At 42.5% G+C, this 22,093-nt stretch overlaps 1 protein-coding gene across 1 annotated transcript in view; it reads right to left on the reverse strand.

The window, feature by feature from the left end:
- Window positions 1-22,093, reverse strand: part of LOC135531062 (sialoadhesin-like) — a 52,039-nt gene that overhangs the window by 4,608 nt on the left and 25,338 nt on the right. The window lies entirely within an intron of this gene.

Genomic DNA, 22,093 nt, shown 5'->3' on the forward strand with positions numbered 1-22,093 from the left:
TTACAGTACTTACAGAGTGAAGTGAAGGGGAGAAGAGGTCTTGTACAGTGGGTTAACTTACTGGTAGTGAGTGGCAGTTCAGTGATTGACTCATATGTAAAGTTGTCAGGACACATGTATCTGATACAGAACTGTCCTCTCCTTCCTCTTTAAGACATTAACATGCATGAGGACCAGAACATCATGTCAGAAAGGGGAGGTTACTGTATAAGAGTGGGCCCTACATTTCTATAATGGACAAAATGTCCCCCATTTCCACTTTTCATTAAAAGTACAGAACCATCTTAATATGTTGACTATTCTATATGGAATGTTTATAATATCTTAGAATGTGTTGTCTTGTCCCTCTGAGTTCTACTTGGAACAGGTCAAAGTTCCATTTACATTTGGACAGTTCCATGATGTCATTCATTCTATTCTACAAACCCATTAAATGTACACTCCTCAGCTGTATCAAAGTGGTACTGAAGGTTCCAGTGTTCTAGACTAGAGCTCCTCCTACTGGCATCTCAACATTACTGCAGCCTCCAGTCCTGATGTCATTATTCATTTGTGCAGTAATGTGAATAGAATGAATGGATACTGTTCCATTCATTCCAGCCATTCCTCCTGTATATCTGCCCACCAGCCTCCTCTGTTGTACAGTACTAGTAGTATCTTAATCTATCAGAGGCATCCATTAACATCACCATAGCCTGCTGTATTGACTGTGTAGTGTGTTGTAGTCTGCTGTATTGACTGTGTAGTGTGTTGTAGTCTGCTGCATTGACTGTGTAGTGTGTTGTAGTCTGCTGCATTGACTGTGTAGTGTGATGTAGTCTGCTGTCCATAAATAATGTCCTTTAGCAGATGCCTTTATCCATAGCGACTTACAGTTAGTTATATGTGGATATATTTTACGTATGGGTGGTCCAGGGAACAAAACCCATCAAGTTGCAGGTGCCATGTTCTACCAACTGAGCTACAGAGGAACATATTCTATAAAGTCTAATGTGCATATATAGATTTCTGATATGATTCAGGAGGTCTGTCAGAGGACAGACAGAAATGGAGAACAGGAAAGTGATTGTTTTTATCTAAACCAACAAACCCACAACATTGTGTCTCATGTTAATACTACTCCTAAACACAACCCACCATCACTGTGTCTCATGTTAATACTACTCCTAAACACAACTCACCATCACTGTGTCTCATGTTAATACTACTCCTAAACACAACCCACAACATTGTGTCTCATGTTAATACTACTCCTAAACACAACCCACCATCACTGTGTCTCATGTTAATACTACTCCTAAACACAACCCACAACATTGTGTCTCATGTTAATACTACTCCTAAACAAAACACAACCCACAACATTGTGTCTCATGTTAATACTACTCCTAAACAACCCACCATCACTGTGTCTCATGTTAATACTACTCCTAAACACAACCCACAACATTGTGTCTCATGTTAATACTACTCCTAAACACAACCCACAACATTGTGTGTCATGTTAATACTACTCCTAAACACAACCCACCATCACTGTGTCTCATGTTAATACTACTCCTAAACACAGCCCACCATCACTGTGTCTCATGTTAATACTACTCCTAAACACAACCCACCATCACTGTGTCTCATGTTAATACTACTCCTAAACACAACCCACCATCACTGTGTCTCATGTTAATACTACTCCTATACACAACCCACCATCACTGTGTCTCATGTTAATACTACTCCTAAACACAACCCACCATCACTGTGTCTCATGTTAATACTACTCCTAAACACAACCCACCATCACTGTGTCTCATGTTAATACTACTCCTAAACACAACCCACCATCACTGTGTCTCATGTTAATACTACTCCTAAACACAACCCACCATCACTGTGTCTCATGTTAATACTACTACTAAACACAGCCCACCATCACTGTGTCTCATGTTTATACTACTCCTAAACACAACCCACCATCACTGTGTCTCATGTTAATACTACTCCTATACACAACCCACCATCACTGTGTCTCATGTTAATACTACTCCTAAACACAACCCACCATCACTGTGTCTCATGTTAATACTACTCCTAAACACAACCCACCATCACTGTGTCTCATGTTAATACTACTCCTAAACACAACCCACCATCACTGTGTCTCATGTTAATACTACTCCTAAACACAACCCACCATCACTGTGTCTCATGTTAATACTACTACTAAACACAGCCCACCATCACTGTGTCTCATGTTAATACTACTCCTAAACACAACCCACCATCACTGTGTCTCATGTTTATACTACTCCTAAACACAACCCACCATCACTGTGTCTCATGTTAATACTACTCCTAAACACAACCCACCATCACTGTGTCTCATGTTAATACTACTCCTAAACACAACCCACCATCACTGTGTCTCATGTTAATACTACTCCTAAACACAACCCACCATCACTGTGTCTCATGTTAATACTACTCCTGAAGCTCTTATGAAACATCAACTTAATCACTCTTACTCTTACTGTCACTCTTACTTTAGGGCCATTTTCAAAATGTCTCCACAACAATCTATTGCTCTCAGAGCTCTTAAAATAGCATGCACAAGTCTTTATGTGAAACCACATGTACAACGTACCTCCCATCTTTTGTAGCAGACAATATATCTCAGTATTTGTCAAGGGTGCCAATCATTTTGGTCGTGACTGTATATCCAACAATCAGATTAATATGTCAAAATGTATTTATACTTACACACACACAGACACTTCACACACACACAGTTATACTTGACCCTGTTATACTTTGACAGTGAACATGACCCTTTTGAATGGAGATCTGGGTATTACTGGTATACTCTACTGATCATGTTTTAAACATGGAAATGAATAAACTGAACTAAACTAAACACATGAAACCACAGTCCAGGGTCAGTATTCACAAAGTGTATCAGAGTAGGAGAGCTGATCTGGGATCAGTTTAGCCTTTTAGATCATAATTATATGGACCGTCTGAGACACTTTATGAATACAGGCCCTGATGTAACAACCAAAACACAGTTCAATATAAACCAACAAGTACAAAGATACAGGCAGTCATGTGATGTTTGGCTAAAAACAACAAAACTAAAACTATATTTCAAGATATCGTCAAGTGTACTTACAGAGTGAAGTGAAAGGGAGAAGTCTTGAAAAGTTAGTCAACTTACTGTCACTGAATGGAAACAAGAAGTAGTTTACTGTAAGTGTTAGTAGAAGCAGGCAAAGCCTATGTGTGAGTTCTGGGGTTGACACATTTTAAAGAAGCCTAGTCAGGGCATTAACATGCAGCAACAACATGTCACATAAGGGATGTTACTGTATCTAAATAGAAAATGGTCTAAAGTCAGAATACTGTAGTTGCATTTCTTTATTTGAGGAGTGGACCTACATGTTTTACAAGAGACAAAATGTGACCCATTCCCATCACTCCTCATCAGCTGGTACTGAAGGTTCCAGAACAGATGAAAGGGGAGTATCTTTGGTTCCAATGTTCTAGACTAGAGCTCTCCCTACTGACATCTCAACATTACTGCAGCTTCCAGGCCTCATATGTCCCTTCTAGTCCGATGAAAATACACAAAATAGAAGGTAAAATAACATTTGAAAATGTCAAAAATATATATAGAATAAAACAGTCACGCACGTAAAAGTACTGTGTTATTGGGACTTATGTTGAACTGGTGTTTTAATTGAGTGAACTAGTGATCTCAGCTAGCTTGTTAGCTACATGAAGAGGCTGTTATTCAGTGATAAACAAGCATTTTTGTGCATCACACAGCTACTCTGAATGTACTGGATTGTGAAAAATATGATGCCCTGCTACTGAATTACAGCAAGACCCCATAGTTAACTAGTGAGCTAGTTAGTTAGCTGTCATTTAGCTATCAACATTAGCTAGCTAGAAACAACAGACAACAGTGAGCTGTCATTATGCCAAGGCCAAGGCAAGCTGCTCTGAATGTCCACTGTGTTCTTGTGTGAAAGAGATGTGTTCAGCTCACTGATCTTCAGAACAACGGACTCAAAGTGAACCCTGACATGCATATAGCTAAGTCTGTCTGTCTGGGATTATTGTGTCTGTATGATGCGTGTTTTATTTAAATGACAATGAATAATCTTTCATGTAATTGTTTTTTGCTGCTTCGTTATTGTTATTTTATTGTGTAATTAATTTTTAAAATCATTTTTATCATTTAAAAAATCTATTATTTTGTTGCTTAAGGGCTTGTCAGTAAACCATTTCACAGCAAGGTCTACACCTGTTGTATTTGGCGCATGTGACAAATACAATTAGATTTGATTTGCGTGTCTAGCTTATGGACATTGCTCCCTCTGACTTTGGGTTTCTGAACCTCTAAAAGTCTGAGCCATTTGGGGGGGTGCTACTAGCTGACTTATGGAATTGTTTCAAGGTGGTCATACCATGGATCACTTAGCTATTTGAAATACATAAAAATGGTTTGATAAAATATTGAATTAGCCCTTTACTGCTATAGCCCATATAAACACATTGAGTAACACATTCATAAATGGCTAAATTAAAAAAAGACAGTGAAAAAATGTATCGTAAGGACTAATGTTTTGAAGTGACTGTCCTATATCTAGGAGATATAACAAAATGTGCTTTTTTTGGGACACATACACTATACAAAAGTATGTGAACATCCCTTCAAATGAGTGGATGAGGTTATTTCAGCCACACCTGTTGCAGACAGATGTATAAAATCGAGCACACAGCCATGCAATCTTCATAACATTGGCAGTATAATGGCCTTACTGAAGAGCTCAGTGACGTTCAACATGGCACCTTTTATATCTTTATGTTTGAAGCCTGAAATGTGGCAAAAGGTCGCAAAGTTCAAGGGGGGCGAATACTTTCGCAAGGCACTGTAGTCTAATGTAGCCTGTTATACATATATAGTCGAATGTAGCATGTTATCCATATATAGTCTAATGTAGCCTGTTATCCATATATAGTCTAATCTACCAAAAACTACTCCTAAACACAACCCACCATAAACTGTGTCTCATGTTAATACTACTCCTATACACAACCCACCATCACTGTGTCTCATGTTAATACTACTCCTAAACACAACCCACCATCACTGTGTCTCATGTTAATACTACTCCTAAACACAACCACCATCACTGTGTCTCATGTTCATACTACTCCTAAACACAACCCACCATCACTGTGTCTCATGTTAATATTACTACTAAACACAACCCACCATCACTGTGTCTCATGTTAATACTACTCCTATACACAACCCACCATCACTGTGTCTCATGTTAATACTACTCCTAAACACAACCCACCATCACTGTGTCTCATGTTAATACTACTCCTAAACACAACCACCATCACTGTGTCTCATGTTCATACTACTCCTAAACACAACCCACCATCACTGTGTCTCATGTTAATATTACTACTAAACACAACCCACCATCACTGTGTCTCATGTTAATACTACTCCTATACACAACCCACCATCACTGTGTCTCATGTTAATACTACTCCTATACACAACCCACCATCACTGTGTCTCATGTTAATACTACTCCTAAACACAACCCACCATCACTGTGTCTCAGGTTTATACTACTCCTAAACACAACCCACCATCACTGTGTCTTAGGTTTATACTACTCCTATACACAATCCACCATCACTGTGTCTCATGTTAATACTACTCCTAAACACAAACCACCATCACTGTTTCTCATGTTAATACTACTCCTAAACACAACCCACCATCACCGTGTCTCATGTTAATACTACTCCTATACACAACCCACCATCACAGTGTCTCATGTTAATACTACTCCTAAACACAACCCACCATCACTGTGTCTCATGTTAATACTACTCCTAAACACAACCACCATCACTGTGTCTCATGTTCATACTACTCCTAAACACAACCCACCATCACTGTGTCTCATGTTAATATTACTACTAAACACAACCCACCATCACTGTGTCTCATGTTAATACTACTCCTAAACACAACCCTCCATCACTGTGTCTCATGTTAATACTACTCCTAAACACAACCCACCATCACTGTGTCTCATGTTAATACTACTCCTATACACAACCCACCATCACTGTGTCTTATGTTAATACTACTCCTAAACACAACCCACCATCACTGTGTCTCATGTTAATACTACTCCTAAACACAACCCACCATCACTGTCTCATGTTAATACTACTCCTAAACACAACCCACCATCACTGTCTCATGTTAATACTACTCCTAAACACAACCCACCATCACTGTCTCATGTTAATACTACTCCTAAACACAACCCACCATTACTGTCTCATGTTAATACTACTCCTAAACACAACCCACCATCACTGTCTCATGTTAATACTACTCCTAAACACAACCCACCATCACTGTCTCATGTTCATACTACTCCTAAACACAACCCACAATCACTGTGTCTCATGTTAATACTACTCCTAAACACAACACACCATCACTGTCTCATGTTAATACTACTCCTAAACACAACCCACCATCACTGTGTCTCATGTTAATACTACTCCTAAACACAACCCACCATCACTGTCTCATGTTAATACTACTCCTAAACACAACTCACCATCACTGTCTCATGTTAATACTACTCCTAAACACAACCCACCATCACTGTGTCTCATGTTAATACTACTCCTAAACACAACCCACCATCACTGTCTCATGTTAATACTACTCCTAAACACAACCCACCATCACTGTCTCATGTTAATACTACTCCTAAACACAACCCACCATCACTGTCTCATGTTAATACTACTCCTAAACACAACCCACCATCACTGTGTATCATGTTAATACTACTCCTAAACCCAACCCACCATCACTGTGTCTCATGTTTATACTACTCCTAAACACAACCCACCATCACTGTGTCTCATGTTAATACTACTCCTAAACACAACCCACCATCACTGTGTCTCATGTTAATACTACTCCTAAACACAACCCACCATCACTGTGTCTCATGTTAATACTACTCCTAAACACAACCCACCATCACTGTGTCTCATGTTTATACTACTCCTAAACACAACTCACCATCACTGTGTCTCATGTTAATACTACTCCTAAACACAACTCACCATCACTGTGTCTCATGTTAATACTACTCCTAAACACAACCCACCATCACTGTGTCTCATGTTAATACTACTCCTAAACACAACCCTCCATCACTGTGTCTCATGTTAATACTACTCCTAAACACAACCCAACATCACTGTGTCTCATGTTAATACTACTCCTAAACACAACCCACCATCACTGTCTCATGTTAATACTACTCCTAAACACAACCCACCATCACTGTGTCTCATGTTAATACTACTCCTAAACACAACCCACCATCACTGTCTCATGTTAATACTACTCCTAAACACAACCCACCATCACTGTCTCATGTTAATACTACTCCTAAACACAACCCACCATCACTGTCTCATGTTAATACTACTCCTAAACACAACCCACCATCACTGTGTCTCATGTTAATACTACTCCTAAACCCAACCCACCATCACTGTGTCTCATGTTTATACCACTCCTAAACACAACCCACCATCACTGTGTCTCATGTTAATACTACTCCTAAACACAACCCACCATCACTGTGTCTCATGTTAATACTACTCCTAAACACAACCCACCATCACTGTGTCTCATGTTAATACTACTCCTAAACACAACCCACCATCACTGTGTCTCATGTTTATACTACTCCTAAACACAACTCACCATCACTGTGTCTCATGTTAATACTACTCCTAAACACAACTCACCATCACTGTGTCTCATGTTAATACTACTCCTAAACACAACCCACCATCACTGTGTCTCATGTTAATACTACTCCTAAACACAACTCACCATCACTGTGTCTCATGTTAATACTACTACTAAACACAACCCACCATCACTGTGTCTCATGTTAATAAACACAACCCACCATCACTCTCATGTAAACACAACCCACCATCACTGTGTCTCATGTTAATACTACTCCTAAACACAACCCACCATCACTGTGTCTCATGTTAATACTACTCCTAAACACAACCCACCATCACTGTGTCTCATGTTAATACTACTCCTAAACACAACCCACCATCACTGTGTCTCATGTTAATACTACTCCTGAAGCTCTTATGAAACATCAACTTAATCACTCTTACTCTTACTGTCACTCTTACTTTAGGGCCATTTTCAAAATGTCTCCACAACAATCTATTGCTCTCAGAGCTCTTAAAATAGCATGTACAAGTCTTTATGTGAAACCACATGTACAACGTACCTCCCATCTTTTGTAGCAGACAATATATCTCAGTATTTGTCAAGGGTGCCAATCATTTTGGTCGTGACTGTATATCCAACAATCAGATTAATATGTCAAAATGTATTTATACTTACACACACACAGACACTTCACACACACACAGTTATACTTGACCCTGTTATACTTTGACAGTGAACATGACCCTTTTGAATGGAGATCTGGGTATTACTGGTATACTCTACTGATCATGTTTTAAACATGGAAATGAATAAACTGAACTAAACTAAACACATGAAACCACAGTCCAGGGTCAGTATTCACAATGTGTATCAGAGTAGGAGAGCTGATCTGGGATCAGTTTAGCCTTTTAGATCATAATTATATGGACCGTCTGAGACACTTTATGAATACAGGCCCTGATGTAACAACCAAAACACAGTTCAATATAAACCAACAAGTACAAAGATACAGGCAGTCATGTGATGTTTGGCTAAAAACATCAAAACTAAAACTATATTTCAAGATATCGTCAAGTGTACTTACAGAGTGAAGTGAAAGGGAGAAGTCTTGAAAAGTTAGTCAACTTACTGTCACTGCGTGGAAACAAGAAGTAGTTTACTGTAAGTGTTAGTAGAAGCAGGCATAGCCTATGTGTGAGTTCTGGGGTTGACACATTTTAAAGAAGCCTAGTCAGGGCATTAACATGCAGCAACAACATGTCACATAAGGGATGTTACTGTATCTAAATAGAAAATGGTCTAAAGTCAGAATACTGTAGTTGCATTTCTTTATTTGAGGAGTGGACCTACATGTTTTACAAGAGACAAAATGTGACCCATTCCCATCACTCCTCATCAGCTGGTACTGAAGGTTCCAGAACAGATGAAAGGGGAGTATCTTTGGTTCCAGTGTTCTAGACTAGAGCTCTCCCTACTGACATCTCAACATTACTGCAGCTACCAGGCTTCATATGTCCCTACAAGTCTGATGAAAATATACAAAATAGAAGGTAAAATAACATTTGAAAATGTCAAAAATATATATAGAATAAAACGCACGTAAAAGTACTGTGTTATTGGGACTTATGTTGAACTGGTGTTTTAATTGAGTGAACTAGTGATCTCAGCTAGCTTGTTAGCTACATGAAGAAGCTGTTATTCAGCGATAAACAAGCATTTTGGTGCATCACACAGCTCCTCTGAATGTACTGGATTGTGAACAATATGATGTGCTGCTACTGAATTACAGCAAGACCCCATAGTTAACTAGTGACCTAGTTAGTTAGCTGACATTTAGCTATCAACATTAGCTAGCTAGAAACAACAGACAACAGTGAGCTGTCATTATGACAAGGCCAAGGCAAGCTGCTCTGAATATCCACTGTGTTCTTGTGTGAAAGAGATGTGTTCAGGTCACTGATCTTCAGAACAACGGACTCAAAGTGAACCCTGACATGCATATAGCTAAGTCTGTCTGTCTGGGATTATTGTGTCTGTATGATGCGTGTTTTATTTAAATGACAATGAATAATCTTTCATGTAATTGTTTATTGCTGCTTCGTTATTGTTATTTTATTGTGTAATTCATTTTTTAAATAATTTTTATCATTTAAAAAATCTATTATTTTGTTGCTTATGGGCTTGTCGGTAACCATTTTACAGCAAGGTCTACACCTGTTGTATTTAGCGCATGTGACAAATACAATTAGATTTGATTTGTGTGTTTAGGTGCTGGACGTTGCTCCCTCTGACACTGGGTTTCTGAACCTCTAAAAGTCTGAGCCGTTTGGGGGGGGGTTCTACTAGCTGACATATGGAATTGTTTCAAGGTGGTCATACCATGGATCACTTAGCTATTTGAAATACATAAAAATGGTTTGATAAAATATTGAATTAGCCCTTTACTGCTATAGCCCATATAAACACATTGAGTAACACGTTCATAAATGGCTAAATTTAAAAAAGACAGTGAAAAAATGTATCGTAAGGACTAATGTTTTGAAGTGACTGTCCTATATCTGGGGGATATAACAAAATGTGCTTTTTTTGGGACACATACACTATACAAAAGTATGTGAACATCCCTTCAAATTAGTGGATTAGGTTATTTCAGCCACACCCGTTGCTGACAGATGTATAAAATCGAGCACACAGCCATTCATTCTCCATAACATTGGCAGTAGAATGGCCTTACTGAAGAGCTCAGTGACGTTCAACATGGCACCTTCATAGGATGCCACCTTTACAACAAGTCAGTTTGTCAAATGTCTGCCCTGCTCGAGCTGCCCTGGTCAACTGTAAATGCTGTTAGTATGAAGTGGTAACGTCTAGGAGCAACAACGGCTCAGCCATGAAGTGGTAGGCCACACAAGCTCACAGAACGGGGTCCACTGAGTGCTGAACCGCGTAGCGTGTTGAAATCATCTGTCCTCGGCTGCAACACTTACTACCAAGTTCCGAACTGCGGCTAGAAGCAACTTCAGCACAATATCTGTTCGTCGGGAGCTTCATGAAATGGGTTTCCATTTCTTAAGATCAAGACTCTGGAGCAGTGGAAATGTTCTCTGGAGTTATGAATCACGCTTCACCATCTGGCAGTCATACGGACGAATCTGGGTTTGGCAGATGCCAGGAGAACGCTACCTGCCCCAATGCACAGTGCCAACTGTAAAGTTTGGTGGAGGAGGAATAATGGTCTGGGGCTGTTTTTCATGGTTTAGGCTAGATCCCTTAATTCCAGTGAAGGAAAAATAGAGACCTTAACACTGCAGCAAACAATGATATTCTATACGATTCTGTGCTTCCAACTTTGTGGAAACAGTTTGGGAAAGACACTTTCCTGTTTCAGCATGACAATGTCCCCTGTGTACAAATCAAGTTCCATACAGAAATGGTTTGTCGAATTCAACGTGGAAGATCTTGAATGGCCTGCACAGAGCTCAGACCTCAACCCCATCGAAAACCTTTGGGATGTATTGGAACACCGACTGTAAGCCAGGCCTAATCGCCCAACATCACTGCCCAAGCTCACTAATGCTCTTGTGGCTGAATGGAAGCAAGTCCCCACAGCAATCAAATCAAATCAAATTGTATGTCACATACACATGTTTAGCAGATGTTATTGCGGGTGTTAGCCAAATACTCTAGCGAAATGCTTGTAGCAATGTTACAACATCTCGTGGAAAGCCTTCCCAGAAGAGTGGAGGTTGTTATAGTAGCAATGTACAACGCATCAGCTGTATGTGACCAGGCGAAAAAACCTTTCCAAGCCAAACTACTAAACACTCTCTATATCGTTGTCACCATATTAGCTAAAATAATGTCCTAGTCAACATAGTGCAATGACCTGGCTAGATCATAAAGGAACAATTGTCCAGACAGAGGATTGAGTTTACGGATGTACGTTATATTAACCCAGCTTTACACAGGCTTCTGTTTGGCCGTAGCCCACGCCAAATAAATGAAGGATACCCTATAAAACAACCGTGAACTTCTCTTGTGAAGGCCAGACGTAAGAGAGAGAACAATGGCTAAACCTGGAAATACAAGATGTATGCTCCATGCTCCATCCCCACGCGACTCCACCAACCACCAGGATGCCCGGCATCAGAACATTCCAGGCATTCCGTGATTGACAGGTTGATTGGCATGTCAGCCCCGCGAACACTGGGTACTGTTATGTACAACACAACCAACTAATAGCCTAACACATAACACACAGCTGTCTGTGCGGGTCGCTAATAGAACTAACGTGTTAGTCATCCCACTAAAAACATGCAGTAACGTTACTGTGTACAGTCAGTAAGCAGTTTAGCACTTACACAGGCGAGCCCCGGTGGCAATAAATTAGCAAAACCAAAAGCTTCCCTTGACTTGGAAGAGTTACAGTGTTGGATCATCATAGCCAGCTAGCTAATATAGCATCCCTCTGTTTGAGCAGGGTGTTTGACCTGGCTAAACTAGATAGCTGCATTTGCTAGCTAAGTAAGTGAAAGTGAAAAATAATTATGAAATCTATCGCTCTCTATTTTGCTCCTCCTTCATTTTGGAAAAAATGTGTTTGTTCAAATCTGTTCAACTATTGTCTTTCTCTCAGAGTCAACTACTCACCACATTGTATGCACTGCAGTGCTAGCTAGCTGTAGCTTATGCTTTCAGTACTAGATTCATTCTCTGATCCTTTGATTGGGTGGACAAAATGTCAGTTTATTCTGCAAGAGCTCTGACAGGTTGGAGGACATGCTCTGGAACTTGTCATAATTACTGTGTAAGTCTATGGAAGGGGGCGAGAACCATGAGCCTCCTAGGTTTTGTATGGAAATCAATGTACCAGGGCACGGAAGCTTGCTATGGTGCTACCCTACAGAGTGCTGTTGAGGCTACGATAGACCTTCATTGCAAAATAGTGTGTTTTAATCATTTATTTGATTACATAGTTTCATCTAAAAAGGATAACATTTTAAATTCACTAAGGGGGATGTCCCTCCACTTCCTCTGAGGAGCCTCCACTCTGTTACATGGCCCTCTGCCTCACCATACCGCTGGAGAGAAGAGGGGAGGAAGAGAGATGGCGAAAGAGTCCGAATTCTGACAGAGACACACACAAAGACTTGTGCAAGTTCACAGTAGATAGCTCAGATAGTGACCTTCAACCCTGTTAGTGCACTCCCTTTGTGGAAACATCACTTTTGTCAATCAGGAGCAAACTGGATGGACTTCTGAGCAGATCTCCACCCTTAGCTGTATCAATTATTCTGAGAGAGGGAGAGAGAGGGAGAGAGAGGGAGAGAGAGAGAGAGAGAGAGAGAGAGAGAGAGAGAGAGAGAGAGAGAGAGAGAGAGTTTGGACAAGATTACACAAATCTAATTTGTGAGTATTGTGGTATTTTATGTTGTGTGCCTGTAGTGTTTGGGGTCATAGGTTAGAGGTCAAGCTTTAAGGTGCTGTGTATCTGTGGACTTTGGGGTAACAATGGAGAGCCTCAGAGAACATGTCCACAGCCTGAGAGTACTGGCCCTGCTTAAACAACTGAATAACCTTCTCTGGAGGAGAACACACACATACAGTGTTAAACTGGGGTCATTTCAGTGGATAGAAATAATCATTCTGAGACAATTGTGTTCATGTCACCTGTTAGTGAAGCTCCCTTCTTCTTCACAGGGTCTGAACTCTCCACCTGAAATGAGACAACTCAGTTAACACTGCCTCTGTGTGCACATGTGATTGGTGATTGTTAGTGCACACTTCGGGAAGGGTGGAGAAAAGGGACGCAGCCAAAAAAAAGGACAGGACCAGGGGCAGAGAGGAACAGGGGGCAGAGAGGAACAGGGGGCAGAGAGGAACAAGGGGCAGAGAGGAACAGGGGCAGAGAGGAACAGGGGCAGAGAGGAACAGGGGCAGAGAGGAACAGGGGCAGAGAGGAACAGGGGCAGCGAGGAACAGGCAAAGCCTAAATCGTTTTCCTAGATACTATGTCTTTGCCAGAGTAGAGGGATTCACATCTTTCATCAATGTCGTTTTTGAAATTGAGTTGTCACTCAACGAGTGAATTCAGACAATCCAATCAGAGGGAAACGTACATAGAAATATACGCCACGTGGCAACGGATAAAGATACAGATTAAAATTACATTTAATAATGAACTGGACATGATGACATGCTACATTAGACTCTATATAGATAACATGCTACATTAGACTATATATGGATGACAGGCTACATTAGACTATATATGTATAACAGGCTACATTAGACTCTATATGGATAACATGCTACATTAGACTCTATATGGATAACATGCTACATTAGACTATATATGGATGACAGGCTACATTAGACTATATATGGATAACATGCTACATTAGACTCTATATGGATGACAGGCTACATTAGACTATATATGGATAACATGCTACATTAGACTCTATATGGATGACAGGCTACATTAGACTATATATGGATAACATGCTACATTAGACTCTATATGGATAACATGCTACATTAGACTCTATATGGATAACATGCTACATTAGACTATATATGGATAACATGCTACATTAGACTCTATATGGATAACATGCTACATTAGACTCTATATGGATAACATGCTACATTAGACTCTATATGGATAACATGCTACATTAGACTATATATGGATAACATGCTACATTAGACTCTATATGGATAACATGCTACATTAGACTATATATGGATAACATGCTACATTAGACTCTATATGGATAACATGCTACATTAGACTATGTATGGATAACATGCTACATTAGACTATGTATGGATAACAGGCTACATTAGAATATATATATGGATAACATGCTACATTAGACTATATATGGATAACATGCTACATTAGACTATGTATGGATAACAGGCTACATTAGACTATGTATGGATAACAGGCTACATTAGAATATATATATGGATAACATGCTACATTAGACTATATATGGATGACAGGCTACATTAGACTATATATGGATAACAGGCTACATTAGACTATATATATGGATAACAGGCTACATTAGACTATATATATGGATAACATGCTACATTAGACTATATATGGATGACAGGCTACATTAGACTATATATAGATAACAGGCTACACTAGACTATATATGGATAACATGCTACATTAGACTATATATATGGATAACAGGCTACATTAGACTATATATATGGATAACATGCTACATTAGACTATATATGGATGACAGGCTACATTAGACTATATATAGAAAACAGGCTACACTAGACTATATATGGATAACATGCTACATTAGACTATATATATGGATAACAGGCTACATTAGACTATATATGGATAACAGGCTATATTACACTATATATGGATAACATGTTACAGTAGACTATATATGGGTAACATGCTACATTAGACTATATATATGGATAACAGGCTACATTAGACTATATATGGATAACATGCTATATTACACTATATATGGATAACATGTTACATTAGACTATATATGGACAACAGGCTACATTAGACTATATATGGATAACATGTTACATTAGACTATAGATGGATAACAGGCTATGAGCTGACAAGGTACAAATCTGTCGTTCTGCCACTGAACAGGCAGTTAACCCACTGTTCCTAGGCCGTCATTGAAAATAAGAATTTGTTCTTAACTGACTTGCCTAGTTAAATAAAGGTAAAAAAAACAACAACAAAAAAACAGGCTACATTGGAATATGGCAAAAAGGCAAAAGTCCCACAAGTTTGATGATTGTTTCAGAAACATAACATAATAAATATATAATTATATACAATGCATTGGGAAAGTATTCTGACCCCTTGACTTTTTTTCAAATGTTGTTACGTTACAGCCTTATTCTAAAATAGAATGACATAAAAATATACCACACTTCCCCATAATGGCAAAACAAAAACAGGTTTTTAGAAAGGTTTTCAAATGTATTAAAACTAAAAAACAGAAATACATTATTTAGATAAGTGTTCAGACCTTTTGATTTGAGACTCGAAATTGAACTCAGCTGCATCCTGTTTCTATTAATCATCCTTGAGATGTTTCTACAATTTAATTGGAGTCCATCTGTAGTAAATTAAATTAATTGGATATGATTTGGAAAGGCACACACCTGTCTACAAGGTCCCACAGTTTGCAGTGCATGTCAGAGCAAAAATAATGAGGTCGAAGGATTTGTCTCTAGAACTCCGAGACAGGATTGTGCTGAGGCACAGATCTGGGGAAGGGTACCAAAACATTTCTGTATTTTTTAATGTCCAAGAAAACAGTGGCCTCCATCATTCTTAAATAGAAGACGTTTGGAACCACCAAGACTCTTCCTAGAGCTGGCCGCCTGGCCAAACTGATCAATCGGGGGAGAAGGGCCTTGGTAAGCGAGGTGACCAAGAACCCAATGGTCACTCTGACAGAACTCCAGAGTTCCTCTGTGGAGATGAGAGAGCCTTCAAGAAGGACAGCTAAAGACTCTCAGACCATGAGAAACAAGATTATCTGGTCTGATGAAACCTGAATGCCAAGCATCGCACCTGGAGGAAACCTGGCACCATCCCTACATTAAAGCATGGTGGTGGCAGCATCATGCTGTGGGGATATTTTTCAGCGGCAGGGACTGGGAGACTAGTCAGGATCGAGGGAAAGATGAATGGAGAAAAGTACAGAGAGATCCTTGACGAAAACCAGCTCCAGAGGGCTCAGGGCCTCAGACTGGGGTGAAGGTTCAACCTTCCAATAGGACAAGGACCCTAAGCACACAGCCAAGACAAAGCAGGAGTTGCTTCGGGAGAAATCTCAATGTCCTTGAGTGGCCCAGCCAGAGCCCGGACTTGAACCTGATCGAACATCCCTGGAGAGACCTGGAAATATCTGTTCAGTGACGCTCCCCATCCAACACGACCAAGCTTGAGAGGATCTGGCGATAAGAATGGGAGAAATTCCCAAAATACAGGTGTGCCACGCTTGTAGCGTCATACCCAAGAAGACTCGAGGCTGTAATCGCTGCCAAAGGTGCTTTGACAAAGTACTGATTAAAGGGTCTGAAAACTTATGTAAATGTGATATTGCAGTGTTTTTGTATTTATACATTTGCAAAATTGTCTAAAAACATTTTTTGCTTTAGCATTATGAGTTTAGCGTGTTGATTGATGAGGAGAGAACTATTTCATCAATTTGAGCAAAAGTTAGAAACATCACAACATGTGGAAAAAGGGGTCTGAATACTTTCCGAATGCACTGTAAGATATAAATGGAACTCAAGGTTGCCTACGTCAGAAATACAATATTTTTCAACGTAAAATATATATGAAAAATGTTAAGGTCCCTTTCTAATTCATCATTGTTTCAGAGTCATAACTGACCCTAGATCAGAACTCCTACTCTACATTTGAATAGAGTCGTCCTGTGGCTCAGTTTGTACAGCATGGTGCATGGGTTCATTTCCTGCTGGGACTTCCCATACGAAAAGTGTTTTCAAACATGACTAATGACTTGGATAAAAGTGTCTACTCGATGGCATATATTATTAAATACTATTATAAACTGGGTAGTTTTGGCCCTGGATGCTGATTGGCTGAAACAGCATTTCAGAAGTCTATACTGTATATCAGACAATATACCACGGGTATGACGTAAAAAGACTTGTTTACTGTTCTATTTATGTTGTGAACCAGTTTAAAATAAGCCGTGGAACAGTATGTTGGTCATATACCACAAACCCCTGAAGTACCTTGTTGTCATTATAAACTGAAGCAATAAGGCCTGAGGAGGTGTGGTATTGTAACGGCATTCTTTTGTTGTTGAAGGAGAGTCGGACCGAAATGCAGCGTGTAAGTTACTCATGTTTATTTAAAGAAGACAAAACGAACGAACTAACACGAATAACTAAATAAATACAAAAAAACAACAAACAGAATGAAACCTAATACAGCCTGACTGGTGCAACCTACACAGAGACAGGGACAATCACCCACGAAATGCAAAGCGAAAAACAGGCTACCTAAATACGGTTCCCAATCAGCGACAACGAGAAGCACCTGACTCTGATTGAGAACCGCCTCAGGCAGCCAACCTAATTAACACACACACACACACACCCCTAACCAGCTACAATCCCAACTACTACAAAACCCCAATATGAAAATACAATACAAAATAACCCCATGTCACACCCTGGTCTGACTAACTAATAAACTAAAACACACAATACTAAGACCAAGGCGTGACAGAACCCCCCTAAGGTGCGGACTCCCGAACGCACCTCAAAACCATAGGGAGGGTCCGGGTGGGCATCTGTCCATGGTGGCGGTTCCGGCTCCGGACGTGGACCCCACATCAAAAATGTCAATGTTCCTCCCCTTCGCGTCCATAGATAATCCACCCTAACCGCCGACCATGGCCGAATAGTCCTCACCCAGAACCCTACATAATAGAAGAGCAGCTCGTGACTGAGGGGCAGCTCGGGACTGAGGCAGCTCGGGACTGAGGGACAGCTCGGGACTGAGGGACAGCTCGGGACAGAGGGGCAGCTCGGGACAGAGGGGCAGCTCGGGACAGAGGGGCAGCTCGGGACAGAGGGGCAGCTCGGGACAGAGGGGCAGCTCAGCACTGAGAGGCAGCCCAGCACTGAGAAAAAGCCCAGTACTGAGAAAAAGCCCAGTACTGAGAAAAAGCCCAGTACTGAGAAAAAGCCCAGCCAGGAAGTAGAATCCGGCAGATCCAGGCTGACTGGCGGATCCTGGCTGACTGGCGGATCCTGGCTGACTGGCGGATCCTGGCCGACTGGCGGATCCTGGCCGACTGGCGGATCCTGGCCGACTGGCGGATCCTGGCCGACTAGCAGATCTGGCAGATCCTGGCTGACTAGCAGATCTGGAAGAGTCTGGTTGACTGGCAGATCTGGAAGGGTCTGGTTGACTGGCAGATCTGGAAGAGTCTGGCTGACTGGCAGATCTGGAAGAGTCTGGCTGACTGGCAGATCTGGAAGAGTCTGGCTGACTGGCAGATCTGGAAGAGTCTGGCTGACTGGCAGATCTGGAAGAGTCTGGCTGCCTGGCAGATCTGGAAGAGTCTGGCTGCCTGGCAGATCTGGAAGAGTCTGGCTGCCTGGCAGATCTGGAAGAGTCTGGCTGCCTGGCAGATCTGGAAGAGTCTGGTTGACTGGCAGATCTGGAAGAGTCTGGTTGACTGGCAGATCTGGAAGAGTCTGGTTGACTGGCAGATCTGGAAGAGTCTGGTTGACTGGCAGATCTGGAAGAGTCTGGTTGACTGGCAGATCTGGAAGAGTCTGGTTGACTGGCAGATCTGGAAGAGTCTGGTTGACTGGCAGATCTGGAAGAGTCTGGCTGACTGGCAGATCTGGAAGTGTCTGGTCGACTGGCAGATCTGGAAGAGTCTGGTCGACTGGCAGATCTGGAAGAGTCTGGTCGACTGGCAGATCTGGAAGAGTCTGGCTGACTGGAAGAGTCTGGCTGACTGGAAGAGTCTGGCTGACTGGAAGAGTCTGGCTGACTAGAAGAGTCTGGAAGAGTCTGGCTGACTGGAAGAGTCTGGCTGACTGGCAGATCAGGCTGCTTCATACTGACTGACGGCTCTGGCTGCTCCATGCTGACTGGCGGCTCTGGCTGCTCCATACTGACTGACAGCTCTGGCGGCTTCATGGAGACTGGCAGCTCTATGCAGACTGGCAACTCCATGCAGACTGGCAGCTCTTTGCAGACTGGCAGCTCTGGCTGCTCCATGCAGACTAGCTGCTCCATGCAGATCTATGCAAACTGACAGCTCTGGCTGCTCAAGGTAGACTGGCAGCTCAGGCTGCTCTATGCAAACTGACAGCTCTGGCTGCTCAATGCAGACTGGCAGCTCAGGCTGCTCTATACAAACAGGAGGCTCCGGCAGCGCTGTAGAGGAGGAAGGCTCTAAAACCGCTGAACAGACGGGAGACTCCGACAGCGCAGGAGAGGGAGAAAGTGCTGGCTGCGCTGAACAGGCGAGGCGCACTGTAGGCCTGATGCGTGGTGCTGGCACTGGTGGTATTGGGCCGAGGACACGCACAGGAAGCCTAGTGCGAGGAGCTGCTACTGGAGGGCTGGGGTGTGGAGGTGGTTCTAGAAAAAGGACAGGCACAGGAAGCCTGGTGTGAGGAGCTACTACCGGAGGACTGGTGTGTGAAGGTGGCACAGGATGGACTGGACCGTGAAGGAGTACTGGAGAGCCTGAATGCAGGACTGGCACAGGACGTGCAAGGCTAGGCAGGTACTCAGGAGGCTTAGTGCGTGAGGCTGGCACACTTTCCACCAGCCGACTAACACGCACCTCAGGACTAGTATGGAGTGCTGACCCAGGTGCCATCAAATCCCCGACACGCTCCGTCGGCCGAATATTATATCTAAAGCACCAAACTAGCAACTCCCTCATTAGACTCTCCTCCAATTTTCCCATTAACTCCTTCACAGTCTCTGCTTCGCTCACCTCCAACACTGGTTCTGACCTCCTCCTTGGCTCTTCACAATAAACAGGGAGAGTTGACTCAGGTCTGTCTCCTGACTCAGCCACTCCCCCTGATAGCCCCCCCCAAAAAAAATTTGGGGCTGCTTTTCGGGCTTCCATCCACATCGCCGTGCTGCCTCCTCATATTTGCGCCTCTCCGCTTTAGCCGCTTCTAATTCCTCCTTGGGGAGGCGATAATCACCAGGCTGAGCCCAGGGTCCTTTTCCGTCCAGTTCCTCCTCCCATGTCCAATTCTCCAAATGGTGTAGCCTCTCCCACTGAAGCTGCTTCTGTTGTTTCTCGTGTAGCTCCCGTTTGCGCTGCTCCTGCCTGTTGACACGCTGCTCCTGTTTACTCTTCGCCTGCTGCGCTTTAGGGCGGCTACACTCTTCTGGTTTAGCCCAGGGTCCTCTTCCGTCCAGGATTTCCTCCCATGTCCAGAAATCCTTAAAACGAGGCTCCTCTTTACGCTGCACCTGCCTGTTGACACGCTGCTCGGTCCGTGTTTGGTGGGTGATTCTGTAACGGCGTTCTTTTGTTGTTGAAGGAGAGTCGGACCGAAATGCAGCGTGTAAGTTACTCATGTTTATTTAAAGAAGACAAAACGAACGAACTAACACGAATAACTAAATAAATACAAAAAAACAACAAACAGAACGAAACCTAATACAGCCTGACTGGTGCAACCTACACAGAGACAGGGACAATCACCCACGAAATGCAAAGCGAAAAACAGGCTACCTAAATACGGTTCCCAATCAGCGACAACGAGAAGCACCTGACTCTGATTGAGAACCGCCTCAGGCAGCCAACCTAATTAACACACACACACACACACACACCCCTAACCAGCTACAATCCCAACTACTACAAAACCCCAATATGAAAATACAATACAAAATAACCCCATGTCACACCCTGGTCTGACTAACTAATAAACTAAAACACACAATACTAAGACCAAGGCGTGACAGAACCCCCCCCCTAAGGTGCGGACTCCCGAACGCACCTCAAAACCATAGGGAGGGTCCGGGTGGGCATCTGTCCATGGTGGCGGTTCCGGCTCCGGACGTGGACCCCACATCAAAAATGTCAATGTTCCTCCCCTTCGCGTCCATAGATAATCCACCCTAACCGCCGACCATGGCCGAATAGTCCTCACCCAGAACCCTACATAATAGAAGAGCAGCTCGTGACTGAGGGGCAGCTCGGGACTGAGGCAGCTCGGGACTGAGGGACAGCTCGGGACTGAGGGACAGCTCGGGACAGAGGGGCAGCTCGGGACAGAGGGGCAGCTCGGGACAGAGGGGCAGCTCGGGACAGAGGGGCAGCTCGGGACAGAGGGGCAGCTCAGCACTGAGAGGCAGCCCAGCACTGAGAAAAAGCCCAGTACTGAGAAAAAGCCCAGTACTGAGAAAAAAGCCCAGTACTGAGAAAAAGCCCAGCCAGGAAGTAGAATCCGGCAGATCCAGGCTGACTGGCGGATCCTGGCTGACTGGCGGATCCTGGCTGACTGGCGGATCCTGGCCGACTGGCGGATCCTGGCCGACTGGCGGATCCTGGCCGACTGGCGGATCCTGGCCGACTAGCAGATCTGGCAGATCCTGGCTGACTAGCAGATCTGGAAGAGTCTGGCTGACTGGCAGATCTGGAAGAGTCTGGCTGACTGGCAGATCTGGAAGAGTCTGGCTGACTGGCAGAT

The sequence above is a fragment of the Oncorhynchus masou genome, unplaced genomic scaffold (genome assembly GCF_036934945.1).
Source record: "Oncorhynchus masou masou isolate Uvic2021 unplaced genomic scaffold, UVic_Omas_1.1 unplaced_scaffold_1505, whole genome shotgun sequence".
NCBI lineage: Eukaryota > Metazoa > Chordata > Actinopteri > Salmoniformes > Salmonidae > Oncorhynchus > Oncorhynchus masou.